The sequence below is a fragment of the Cervus elaphus genome, chromosome 4 (assembly GCF_910594005.1).
Source record: "Cervus elaphus chromosome 4, mCerEla1.1, whole genome shotgun sequence".
NCBI lineage: Eukaryota > Metazoa > Chordata > Mammalia > Artiodactyla > Cervidae > Cervus > Cervus elaphus.
The window spans coordinates 3,805,860-3,818,369 of NC_057818.1; the positions used below are offsets into that span (position 1 = coordinate 3,805,860).

A 12,510-nucleotide genomic window follows, 5' to 3' on the forward strand; every position below is an offset into this window, starting at 1 on the left:
GAAATCTAGTTGTGTTGTTTTTTTTCCCCCCCCGTAAAATGACTTTCTAAAATACCTAAAAATGACTAAGTAACAGTGATTCACTGACTGTTGAGTACAAACTTGGGAGCTACAGGAGTTGAGACAGAGATAGTTGAGTTTGGGGGTTAGAGGTTAGGCTGCAGCTTGCTGCAGGTCGAGGGCCTGGGGTCATCCCTGCTCTGCCCCCCACCGCCCCCATGCCCCTAGTTTCCACCAGGGTTTGTAGCCTTGCCCCTCCCGGGGTCCACAGCCGCTTCTGTCCCCTGGTCTGGGCTAATGATTACAGTCTGTAGGCTTCCACTTCCCATAAAAAGATAAATAAAATGCATCATCGGAATGGTGCCGACGGCAGAGATCAGACCTCAGGGCCAAAGGCCAGGGGACATGGGGCAATACTTCTGCCACAAACCTTTCCCTCTAGGTTGACAGATGCCGTTTTGAGACCCAAGGCACATGACTTGGACTTGACCAGTTCTCACAGAGAAGGCATCCAGCGCCTCGGGGGCCGCCAGGACCCCACCCCGCTTTGGGATGTTTTCCCACAGTCTGCTGCCTGACCGCCCCCCACCAAGGGCTTCATTCTCCCCACTGGAGACACATGAGTCTTGAAGAGGCCACCCCTGCCCCGGGCCTTGAGTGCCCGGCACCCCTGAGTGAAGTCTGCAGTCCTGAAGGAGAGCTGGCATTTCTTCCATCGCTCCTGTCTTCCTCCACAGGCACCTACAGGGTGGAGGCCGAGCCTGCTGGGCGAGAGGCTGGGAGGCCATGAAGTCAGAAGAAGGCAACTGGAGCTGAAGGAGGGTTAGCCCAGCTCCAAAGTGGCCACGTGGAAAAACAGGGCGGAGAACTGTGGGAAGGGGCCAGTTACATCCTATTAGACGGACATTTGCAAAACCCTATCAACCCCCAGATGAGAGTCTCCCACATGAGATGGGAGGCAAACCACACACCGTATATGCAGTTCTGCGTCACTGAAGAAACCCAAGTCTAAAAATCTGTGTTACCTGTGTATCACCGTATGTGAAATAGATGTCCAGTCCAAGTTCGATGCATGAAGCCGGGCACTCACAGCCGGCGCTCTGGGACTACCCAGAGGGATGGGTGGGGAGGGAGGTGGGAAGGGGTTTCGGGATGCGGACACAGGTACACCTGTGGCTGATTCATGTCAGTGTATGGCAGAAACCACCACAATAGTGAAGTGATTAGCCTCCAAGTAAAATAATTAACAACAACAAAAACGTCTGTTACCTATGAGTACGCATCTACTGCTCAGCCGCAAACAAATGCAGAGAAAGAAGCTGTCCATCCCGTCAAAGGTAAACCAGAGCCTCAGGCTGCCACAGACAGGGAGAGATTTGGCCTAATCGCTCTCGAGGTCAGCCTGGAGGCGCAGAAGCTTCTCACAGTGGCCCCCACCCAGCCCTGCCGTCCTGCTTCCAGGGAGATGAGGCCGAAAAGAAACGAGAACCTTCGGTACCAAGTGTTTACACAGCGCTGTACCTCACAGCAACCACCTGCCTGACTGCCTCCTGCCTCCCCTACCGGTGAGGCAGAAGCCACCGAGTGTTCGCAGACGCCCGCGGAGGGGACCAAGGGCCCACCGCTTCCCATGCACCCTCCTCATCACCTGTGAAAATGGCACGGTGGCTGGCAGAGATTGCTGAGCGCCTTTCTGAAAACGTTTAAAGGTTCCTTTAAAATTCCTTGAGGCTTCCCAAGCTAGAGAGACGATTTCATCCAGAAAGTTTCCCATTTTCTACTTCCCAAACATCTACACCCAGAAACAGCTCCCGAGCACCTCGCAGGAGAGGTTCCACTCGGAGGACCCACAACCTCCAGGTCCAGGCGAGGGGAGACGGCACCCCCAGCAGGATGGGTGCTGGGTTATGTCAGCTAGAAGTGGCCTTGGAGTGAGCTGGATCGACCCCCAGTTTACAAACAAAACCTGGGGCTGAGGGAGCCTGGCCTCCTCCGGGGCCACGGTGAACGGGACAGGTGGTCTGGCCGGTTAGCAGGGGCATACTGAGCGAGCCTCCTGGGGTGCTGCTTCTGTCCCGGGGAGCCCAGGGCCCCAGACAAGCCGTGGTCAGACTCCCTTCCCAACAGGCCACCCCGGACTCACCGGGAGACGGCTGTGCCCCATGGCCTCTTCCGGCCCCGCCGGGCAGCGCTGGGCCTGGTCTCCCGAGCCATGTCCGATCTGAAGAGAGAGCCGCGGGGGCAGAGCTGGGGGACCAGGGTGCAGGAGGGGGGCGCACAGCGCATGGGCCCGCTCCGGGCCGGCCCTCTCCGCCCCGCCGCCCCGAGGGGAGGCCGTGCAGCGGGACCTGTGCCCAGTCTGTGGGCAGCGCGCCTGGCCCGCGGACCCAGCCCAGCTGTCCGGGGCTGGGCTCCCGCTCCAGAGGGACTGGCCCCACTCTCAGGGGACCCGGTGCTGAGACAGTGTCCCTTTGACTCACTTCAAGGCAAAAGAACCCCCAGGGGTGGGGACGCCACTCTACCGTTCCCCCAAACAGAGCACGGGAACAGCCCCATCGCCCAGCCCCTGGGGCCTGGGGTGGGACCATCACCCCAGGAGGGGGGATGTCCGTGACCCCTGAGGGACCCCAGCCCTGGCCGGGTTAGCTCTGCAGTGTGCCCGCCGCCCGCCCACCCGCAGCTGCCTCTGGGCTAGGCTCCCGGGCTGGCTGCTGACAGGGCCCCAGGGACTCTCCGCCCGCCTGGGCTGCGGGAGGACACCCCGCTGCCCTCTCTCTTGGTGGCGGGGGAGTCAGAGAGTCCGCTGAATCGGTTTTGAGCAGGGCTGAGCAGCAAGCCAGGCAGTCTGTGCAGCAGTCAAGGCAGGGGTCTCCTTTTGGGCCCCTTCACTCCCACCGTTTGAGCACAGAGCTCCATGCTCGTGGCAGACGGAGAGGAATCTGCTCATTGCTGTATTCTCAGGGCTCACCTGGGGCCTGGCCACCTGGTAAGTGCTCAGTTGGTATCTGCTGAATTAATGAATGGAACGCCATTAAATCAGTTCCAGCTTTTGTTTGTAGGTTTGGATGGGGTCCCAGAGTTTCACCTGTGACTTTGAGGCCCCTGCCTGAGCCCACCCCATTTGCTCCTGAATCTGTAATCTTCATCCATGGCCCACTTTTAGCTACCAAGACAGTATCAAATGTGAGCCTTCTTTTTCTGTTCACAAGACTTCCTGCAACACAGTCACCAAGAGCATTTATCCAGCACCTGCTTGCTCATGGAGAGGAACAGGAGGACCAGTGTCCTGAGGTGCTGACAATCCTGATCGAGTAATCAGTTGGGAGGAAGTTGGTGATTCTGTACCCCCATCTCAGTCCTTCTCTCCCATTCGCGATCCTGACTTATCCACTCAATAACACTAAACACACACCCAGGCACTAAGAAAACAGCTGTGCTTCCATGTCGTCTGGCTTTCCATGTCTTTTCTTTGACTTTCATATTCACAGTGTCCAGAGAAACGCACCCATGTTCACCATGTAGGGCAACAATGCCTGAGCACTTTGAAAATAGGTAAAGCAAATCTCATTTTTGAAAATGGACTTGGGAAACTCTGAAGAGGGAGCTTGCACACATGTACCATTCATTGCAGCCTGTATAACCAGCAGGAAGAAGGAAGATAAAGAACTATTTTTGACAAAGGAGGACATTAATCTCATGAGGATTTTATTAATATCTCCTGCTTTTTTTTTTTTTTTTTTTGGCTGCTCCATGCAGCTTGTGGAATCTTAAGGCTTGAACCCGGGCCCTTGGCAGTGAAAACATGGAGTCCTAACCATTGGACTGGATTCCCTGGTAAGTCACCCTTCCTGTTCAAAAGCAGGGAGAATATGTGATTCCTAATGTTTTAAAACAGCTATTGGAAAACAGAGCCCCTCACAATTAAGACAGCTTAGGGAATCCAAAGACAAGATAGCTTCACCTAGTTTTTGGACAAGCACCTATGCCTTTCTGGAAAAATAGGTGAACTTTTAGAAAATTTAGAGTTATAATCGCCATCCTGGGTAAACATTGCTTTAGATAAGTCCACCTGAAAGGAACTCCTTATGTACCAGCCTGGTGGCTCAGGTGACAAAGAATCTGCCTGCAATGCAAGAGACCTAGATTCAATCCCTGGGTTGGGAAGATCCCCCGGAGAAGGGAATGGCAGCCCACTCCTCTGTTCTTGCCTGGAAAATACTATGGGCAGAGGATCCTGGTGGGCTACAGTCCATGGGGTCACAAAAACACTTCCATTTTTCAAAGGGGCACCTATAAAAGAGAGAATTCCAAACCTTTCAGAGACAACTAAATTCATTCTTCAACTGGTATGCAGAAGTTTCTAAAAGATAAAAAAATTAAAAAAACAACACAGCTTTAAAAGGATTCTTACTGCAGGTGAATAAAAAAATCTTTAACGAAAAACTGATCATCTGATCAGGTAACTTTAATTTATTCCATCTGCCAGAAAAATAATTTGGATTTGAGTTTTATACCTGATACATGGCTAAAATTTTTAAAAACAGAAGCTATAAGATCTTTATGTCTGCCTGCATCTTATGTATGTCTATGTGCATATGTTACAGGCATGTGATATTTTTCTACCTTCAGATGGTGTTGCCAAAATTAATTTGTAAGGAGTGCTATTTAGTTGGCTTAAAATAAAATCAAGCATGTATAAATCAAGTGTACTCTCAGAAATATAGAAACTAACGCAAATGTTTTTCCAGTTCATGTGATCTGGAATAATGGTTGATAAGTAAAAGCTAGCTTAAGTTTGTTGGTGTAAATAAAAACAGGCATATTATCAGAACTGTCAATACTGGAAGTAAATATGCAACTTTTTCAGCCTGAGTTTGCTAATCAAATAGGCTCAGGCCGTCTTCAGTATTTATTTATTATTTCACAGTGCCAGGTGTCGGTTGTGGCACATGGGATTTTGATCTTTGTTGCAGCATGCAGGATCTTTAGCCGTTTCATGTGGGATCTAGTTCCCTGACCGGGAATTGAACCTGGGCCCCCTGGCATTGGGAGTATGGAGTCTCAGCCACTGAACTACCAGGGAAGTCCCTAAAATGAGTTTTAACATCAAAAGTACACTGGTGCAAAATTAGAATTTGGTTTTTCCTCTCTGTTAAGAAGACAAAGTTTCTTTGCCTTAAATGTACTCTGCCTAAGAAACAATAAGATTCTGTGTTCTGTCTTTATCAGATCTTACTCAGAAAAGCTGAATTTTTAAATTTTATTTATCTTTGACTGTGCTGCATCTTCATTGCTGCTGGGCGGGCTTTCTCCAGTCGGTAGAGAGCAGGGAGGGGTGGGGTGGGGGCGCTACTCTTCATTGTGGTGTGCTGGCTTCTCTTCTTGCAGAGCAAAGACTTTAGACCGCACAGGCTTCAATAGCTGTGGCACAAGAGCTTCATTGCCCCAAGGCTTGTGGAATCTTCCCAGACCAGGGGTTGAACCTGCATCCCCTGCATCACAGGGCAGATTCTTAACCACAGGACCACCAGAAACGTTCTTGTTATTTTTCATTATTAAAAAGTTTAAAAATTGAAATATAGTTGATGTGTAATGTAAGGTACAGGTGACAGTGTAGTGATTCGTAATCACAGGGGCCAAGAACCAGGAAATAGGGGAGAGGTCTTTGCTCCATGTTCACCTCTCACAAAGACTCCCAGAGCAATTTCCTAAGGGACACCTGTTTGCACTCCCCCTGGTTGTGAAAAGCTTGAGCACCCAGAATGTGGGTAGGACAGTTAATGGATGGGAGTTGTAATGATGATGCAAGGATGGGGAGGCTGGCAGTCAGATGGGAGGAATGGAGAAGGCTGTAACAGAGGCCAAGCCAAAGGACGGAAGGGGCGAGAGTAAGAGCAGAGCAGGGCAGCTGACGGAGGCGGCCATACGGAACAGCTGTCCCCAGAGTTCCCACGCTGATTCCCAGACACACCCCCCGGCCCCGAGTTCACGGATGTGCAGAATAGTCCATTGTTTTCACAGAGCTCCCAGGAAGAGAGGGAACGGTGATCGTATCATCCCCACTTTACAGTTGTAACCGGCAGCCAACAATGATTGAATTCCAGCTATTTGCCGGGCATTGTGCTACAAACTTTACATCCATCATCTTGTTTAATCTTCATAACAACTTTGCAAGGTATATGCGCCCCATCCTTTTTTTTTTTTTTCGTTTAATTTTGGATCTGAAGGGAACTTTGGCCTTAGCTGCTCTGTGGCACGTGGGACCTTTAGTTCTCCAACCGGGGATTGAACCTGCACCCCCTGCACTGGAAGGTGAAGTCTTAGCCACAGGACAGCCAGGGATGTCCTCATGCTTCCCACCTTCCAGAAAGGCTCGGAATGTGCCCAGGGTCACGTGGAGAGCAGCTTGAGAGGAGTAATGAGATCTCAGTCCTCTGCCTTGAAACCACTGTGTGTTCCAAGAAGTTGGAGGACTTACTGAAAGACCCTTACTGATGGGCTCGGCTACAAGCATAGCCCGATTCTGTCAGCACCTCCAGGCCTCACTGCCTCTGCGCAGGGATGCCCTGTTACCCACCTTACCCTACACAGAATCCAAAGGCTAGAGAGGCCGCTGGTTAGAGCGGGGTAACAAGGCCAGTGCTGCAGGCCAGGGTGCCAGGCGCCAGGTGGCCTCTTGCCGTGGACCCGAGTCTTTCTTTCGGCTGTCCCACTTCGAAGACCCCTTCTTGTGTTAGAAGTGTCCTCCAGCTTTAAGACAGAGCCTGCCTGCTGCGAAAGAGGCTGAAAAGGGCCCTTTCTGCCTCCCTTTCCTAATCTTGCAGCAAGGGCCTGGACATATGACCTGCCCCTCCGATCAGACCCACCTGCCCAACTTTAAGTTAAAGCTGCCAGTGGAAGAAGCCCATCTTAGCAATTGGTGGTGTCAGCGGCAGCCGCTACCTCCAGCTTTCAAAAGAGGTGGCATGTCCACCCCTGGGTGACGGTGCCCGTTGTGGCCTCTGTGCCCAGCAGAGGCAGGGCATCTCTTCCAGATCTGACCCTCCCACCTTCCAGAACTCCTGGGAACTAACCAGTATCCTGGACAAATTCTGTTTCTGCTTAGAGTCACCATACTCAGTTTCTCTTACTTGGAGGTAAGAATCTTGGTTGATAACAAAAATAGGACCAGAAGTGGATGGAACCAGAAACGCTGTGGGAAATGCGGGTGATGTAAGGCTGGCAAGCGGCCAGAGGCCAGTGACAATCCAGCCAGCATTAGGGGACAGGACACTAGCCGCCCACGGCATGCCATGGCAAGACAGCTAATCTTGTGGTGCCCAGAGCAAAGCGCCCGGCTGGGACCGGCTCTGAGGACCTGGTGGCTCTTGCCGTAGAAGCACATAAAGATTAGTCTGAAATCAGAGGCTGTCGGGCAGGCTGCTGAGCTAGCAGCCCCAACAGCTTACAGGAAAGAAAGATGAGCTCCAGGCCCGGCTCTACAGGCTCAAAGCTTCTGGGCTCAAGACATGGTTAGAAAATCAGGGAATTTCTAAACCTTTAGGTGGCAAGGTTCAGAGAGTTATAACCCAAACTTAGGGCCTGATCAATGGCTATAAATGACACCAGGCTTCCCTTGTGGTTCAATGGTAAAGGATCTGCCTGCCAACGCAGGAGACTCAGGTTCGATCCCTGGCTCGGGAAGATCCCTGGAGAAGGAAATGGCAACCCATTCCAGTATTTTTGCCTGGGAAATCGCCTGGACAGAGGAGCCTGGCGGGCTATAGTCCAGGGAGTTGCAAAAGAGTTGGATACGGCTGAGCGACTGAACAACAGCACAAATGATGCGCTCAGCTGGGCTTCACACCACCTCTGTGTCTCTAACCAGGGAAGACGGAGAGTGAAGAGCTGAAGCGATTAGAATCGGCCGGGCCGGAGGGTGTGGGGGACTCAGGACTGCATCCCTGCAGAGGCTCCCCTGCCGTCCAAAAGGGCTCTTCTTGGTCGTTCTGAAGGTCCGAGGAGCAGGAATTCACTAGCTCTTTGCTAGTGAGCCTGGATCCCTTTCCTCCTGGGCGCACGTCTAGGTGGACGCACCCACCCTCCCTTGCACTTCGTGTGCTGTGTGGCTGAGGTGTGGCCAGTGGCAACGGAAGATGGGGTGCACCGCTTCCTGCACCGACCGTGGCATCCTCCGAGTGACCACCCACCCTCCTGCTTCCGGAGAAGACCCCCTGAACGCCAGCGCCCCGGGTGAGTGGAGAGCCGCGTGCTGCGGGTGGCCGGGGCCCTGCGCAGCCTGGGTTCCCTTCCCCTTTGCACACGTGCAACCAGGCCAGCAGCTAGCATTTCCTTAAATAATACACTCTGAAGGAGACCCCTGTGTGTCCTGCCCTATCACCCCTCATGTTCTCCAGACTTAAATAGCAAGGCAGATCTCGGCAGGCCCCCGGGAACCAATGACATGAAATCTGGGAGGAGGATATTGAAACACCAAAAGAAGCATGAGATTTTGCTAATTTATTTTGGCAAAACCTGCAAGATGATCTGGGAATGGATTCTGAGAGTTCAGAGTGGGGAAGGACGAAAATAATGTTAAATGAGGTGGAACACAGTTATTTAGGGTTCTGTGGCAGAAAGCAAAGAACTAAAGAGCCTCTTGATGAAAGTGAAAGAGGAGAGTGAAAAAGTTGGCTTAAAGCTCAACATTCAAAAAACTAAGATCATGGCATCCAGTCCCATCACTTCATGGCAAATAGATGGGGAAACAATGGAAACGCTAAGAGACTTTATATTTTTGGGCTCCAAAATCACTGCAGATGGTGACTGCAGCCATGAAATTGAAAGACGCTTGCTCCTTGGAAGAAAAGCTATGACCAACCTAGACACCATATTAAAAATCAGAGACATTACTTTCCCAATAAAGGTCCGTCTAGTCAAAGCTGTGGTTTTTCCGTTGGTCGTGTATGGATGTGAAAGTTGGACTATAAAGAAAGCTGAGTGCCGAAGACTTGATGCTTTTTTTTATGTAAAAATTCAGGCTTTATTTTTATTTATTCTTACATTGGTGGGAGTTGATGTCAGGAACTGAAAGGCAAGCATGAACTTTGTTTTCTACTTCTTAGCTGAACAATAATACACACAATGTGGCATTTTCATTAGGCAAGACTTGCTTTTTTACATTTCACACCAGAATACATTACTCTTCTTGAATAAAATGACCTGGTTACTAAAGAAACCATCCATGGAGGAAGTGTTTAATAAGCGAATTTTATTTAAATAAATTCTCCAGCAGGAAATGGAGAATTCATTGCCTTTACTTAGAAGAAGGCTGTGTAAGTAGCTATATGTCAGATTTGTGCAGTTTAGCAACATTTCCTTATTGGAAACATTATTTTTCCACATCACAGTTCCCAAAAAGACTTTAAAGTCTCAGAAGTCTGTATCTCCTTTGGCTTGCTTTTCTCTTGATTCCACCCAGGCTTTATTAATGGTTCGCTTCATATCATCATCTCCATCTTCATAAATTTTCTTTAGAACATTCATTAATCCCTCACTAGGATCTGTTTCAGTGTCTTAGGAGGGCTTTTCTTTCTCTTTGCATTCTTTTTCGACCTGAGTCAGGTAGTCCCACCGTGTGTTTTCTGCTTTCTTTCTACATAAGACAAGAACTGTATCTGTCTTGACCTTTTCTGAACTGCCTTCCACAGAGATGGGTTTCAAGAGATTGTTCACAATCATGGAGTAACTCTTTCCATTTAGGTTCTTTACCAAAAGATCAAATGACCTCTCTGTGAAATTCACCTGCACACTCTCAGCAGGCACTTGAACTCCAGGTAAGGTGATGTAGATCTTCACAAACTTATCTGACTGGTCCCATCCGTAATTACTGACTTTCACTGTATATCCTGTTGTAATAGGAGCAACGCCAGCAGCTGGCTTCTCATTTTCTGTAAATTCTGCTTTCCTCTGTGATTTCTGCTGCATCTCATTCTTCATTTCTGTCTCAGTCTTGGATTTTTCAGCTGTCAGGGCATCACGTACTCTTTTCCTAGTGGCTTTTTCCAGCAGCACCTTCACCTCTTCTGGATCTTTCTGGAGCAGTGACTCGAAAACCTCTGCTCAGTTCCACCACTCCTCTGAGCTCCAGGCTCTGCCTCTGCTTGGATGTCTGATGAGCACATCGAATTCAGCTTGTCTCCAGGTCTGTGCTCTGTGCTTTTTTCCAGTCTGGAATGGTTTTCCTCCAGATCATCACATAGCTTTTTCTGTCTTCCTTTTCTGCCAGCACTTAAAAACACCTTAGAATTTCCCATTTTTAACAGAAATTCAATGCCGCCTCTCTCCAGTTGTATCCTATAATTGTCCTTCCATGTATGACGTAGAAGAAAACTGACTCCTTGCACTGCTTCCATCAGGAGTTATTGGGTATATCAGATTCCCAAATCAAGGGGAAAAAAGTGAAGAACATTGTATCTTATCTTTGCAATTAAACTTTCAAAAGATTTTATTCTGGACTTCCCTAGTGGTACAGCAGTTAAGACTTTGCCTTCCAAAGCAGTGGGTGCAGGTTCAGTCCCTGGTAGGGGGGACTAAGATCCCAGGCCTCACAGTTTTCATGACAGGACCATTCATGACCTTGTAACTGCCAAGCTCAGTAGATATTTTCTGGATAATTTGATGGTTTTACTTTTTATATAAAATTTCTCATTGTTTTCATTGCTACATGGGTCAAACAAAAGATGTCTGTAGTCTGGGTTCGGGGCACAAACTAATTTTACAATCTCTGATTAATATTTTTTAAATACATGAATTCTAAGAGGAGCTGACTAATCTGGCTTTAAGTCGCTCAGTCGTGTCCTACTCTTTGCGATCCCATGGACTGTAGCCTACCAGGCTCCTCTGTCCGTGGAATTTTCCAGGCAAGAGTATTGGAGTGGGTTGCCATTTCCTTCTCCAGACTTGATGCTTTTGAACTGTGGTGTTGGAGAAGACTCTTGAGAGTCCCTTGGACAACAAGAAGATCCAACCAGTCCATCCTAAAGGAGATCAGTCCTGAATATTCATTGGAAGGACTGATGTTGAAGCTGAAACTCCAGTACTTTGGCCACCTGATGTGAAGAACTGACTCATTGGAAAAGACCCTGATGCTGGGAAAGATTGAGGGCAGGAGAAGAAGGGGACGACAGAGGATGAGATGGTTGGATGGCATCACTGACTCAATGGACATGAGTTTGAGTAAACTCTGGGAGTTGGTGATAGACAGGGAGACCTGGCGTGCTGCAGTCCATGAGGTCGCAAAGAGTCGGCCATGACTGAGTGACTGCATTGAAGTGAACTGGGGCTACCATGAGTGTCTGGGATGGTTCTAGTTGTTCACTCTGATAGTCACTTAAAACCTGGACTTGGAACTTCCCTGCTGGTCCAGTGGTTAAGACTCCTTGCTGCCCATGCAGGGGGCCTGGGTTCAATCCCTGGTCAGGGAATTAGATCCCGCATGCTGCAACTAAGACCTGGTGCAGCCAAATAAATCATATATATATAAAACCAAAACCCATGGATGCAATTGTGCCCCAATAATATTAGTTAATAGATAATAAGAACACAAATAAGAATAGCTGAAACTTACTGAGCATTTACTATTCTGTCAGGGACAGTTTTAAGCACTTTGTTTATTTAACAATTTTATTAGGTTTTTAACGAAGTTTAGATGGTTTAACGTTGATGGAGGAATTGAGAAGTGAGGGCACTGGCTCAGCCCAGCTGACATCCGTCAGCGTTTGCTCTCACCAGGCTCTTTCAAACACTTTGACGTATTAACTCGCTTTATCTTCTTCATTTTATGGAAAAGTGTCACAAGGCAGAGAGATGTTTTAGGGTGACCAACTGTCCTGTTTGTCTGGGACAGAGAGGTTTCCCAGGTTTCTGGGATTTTGAGTGCTAAAACCAGGGCGGCTCCAGGCAGACTCGGCCGGCAGGACCCCTAGGTGTTAATAAGTTGCCCAAAGTCACCCAGTTCGCAAGTGTCAGAGCCTGTCTTCCAACTCGGGTGACTTGAGACCCGGACGCTGCCTCTGTCAGGCTCTCGCACCTGAGCTTGCATCTGAAGTGGCTGGAGGTCTGGTTGGAACTCAGATTAGCTTCGGAGCAGCTGGAAACCTGCTTTTCTAACAAGATCCCAGGTGGTGCAGACGCCGCTGCTCCGTGACCTGGCACGGAGGCCGGCCGCGGTCAGCTGCCTCGCCTCCAGCGCGTCCTTTGTCGTCGAGAATATGTTGGTGGGGAAGTGCCGTAGCGCCTGGCCGGCTGGTGGGAGAGGCTGCAACTGAATGGGAACACGGCGTCTGGGGCGTTAGAGGCTCCCCAGGGTGCTGGATTGCCAGCCTCAGTCGCCACAGAGGTGGCTCCCTTATCGCTGCCGTGGGGTAGGCTGTGGACTTCCTGTGTCTGGATGGCAGTCTACCCAGACGGGCTCTGCAACGGAGCTTGGAGCACTGTTTCTGCCCACACAGGCCCCCAGCGAGACTCTCA

General features: G+C 49.7%; 1 pseudogene; it reads right to left on the reverse strand.

The window, feature by feature from the left end:
- Positions 1-8,997: 8,997 nt before the first annotated feature.
- LOC122690447 lies at positions 8,998-10,911 on the reverse strand (annotated as a pseudogene).
- Positions 10,912-12,510: the final 1,599 nt, after the last annotated feature.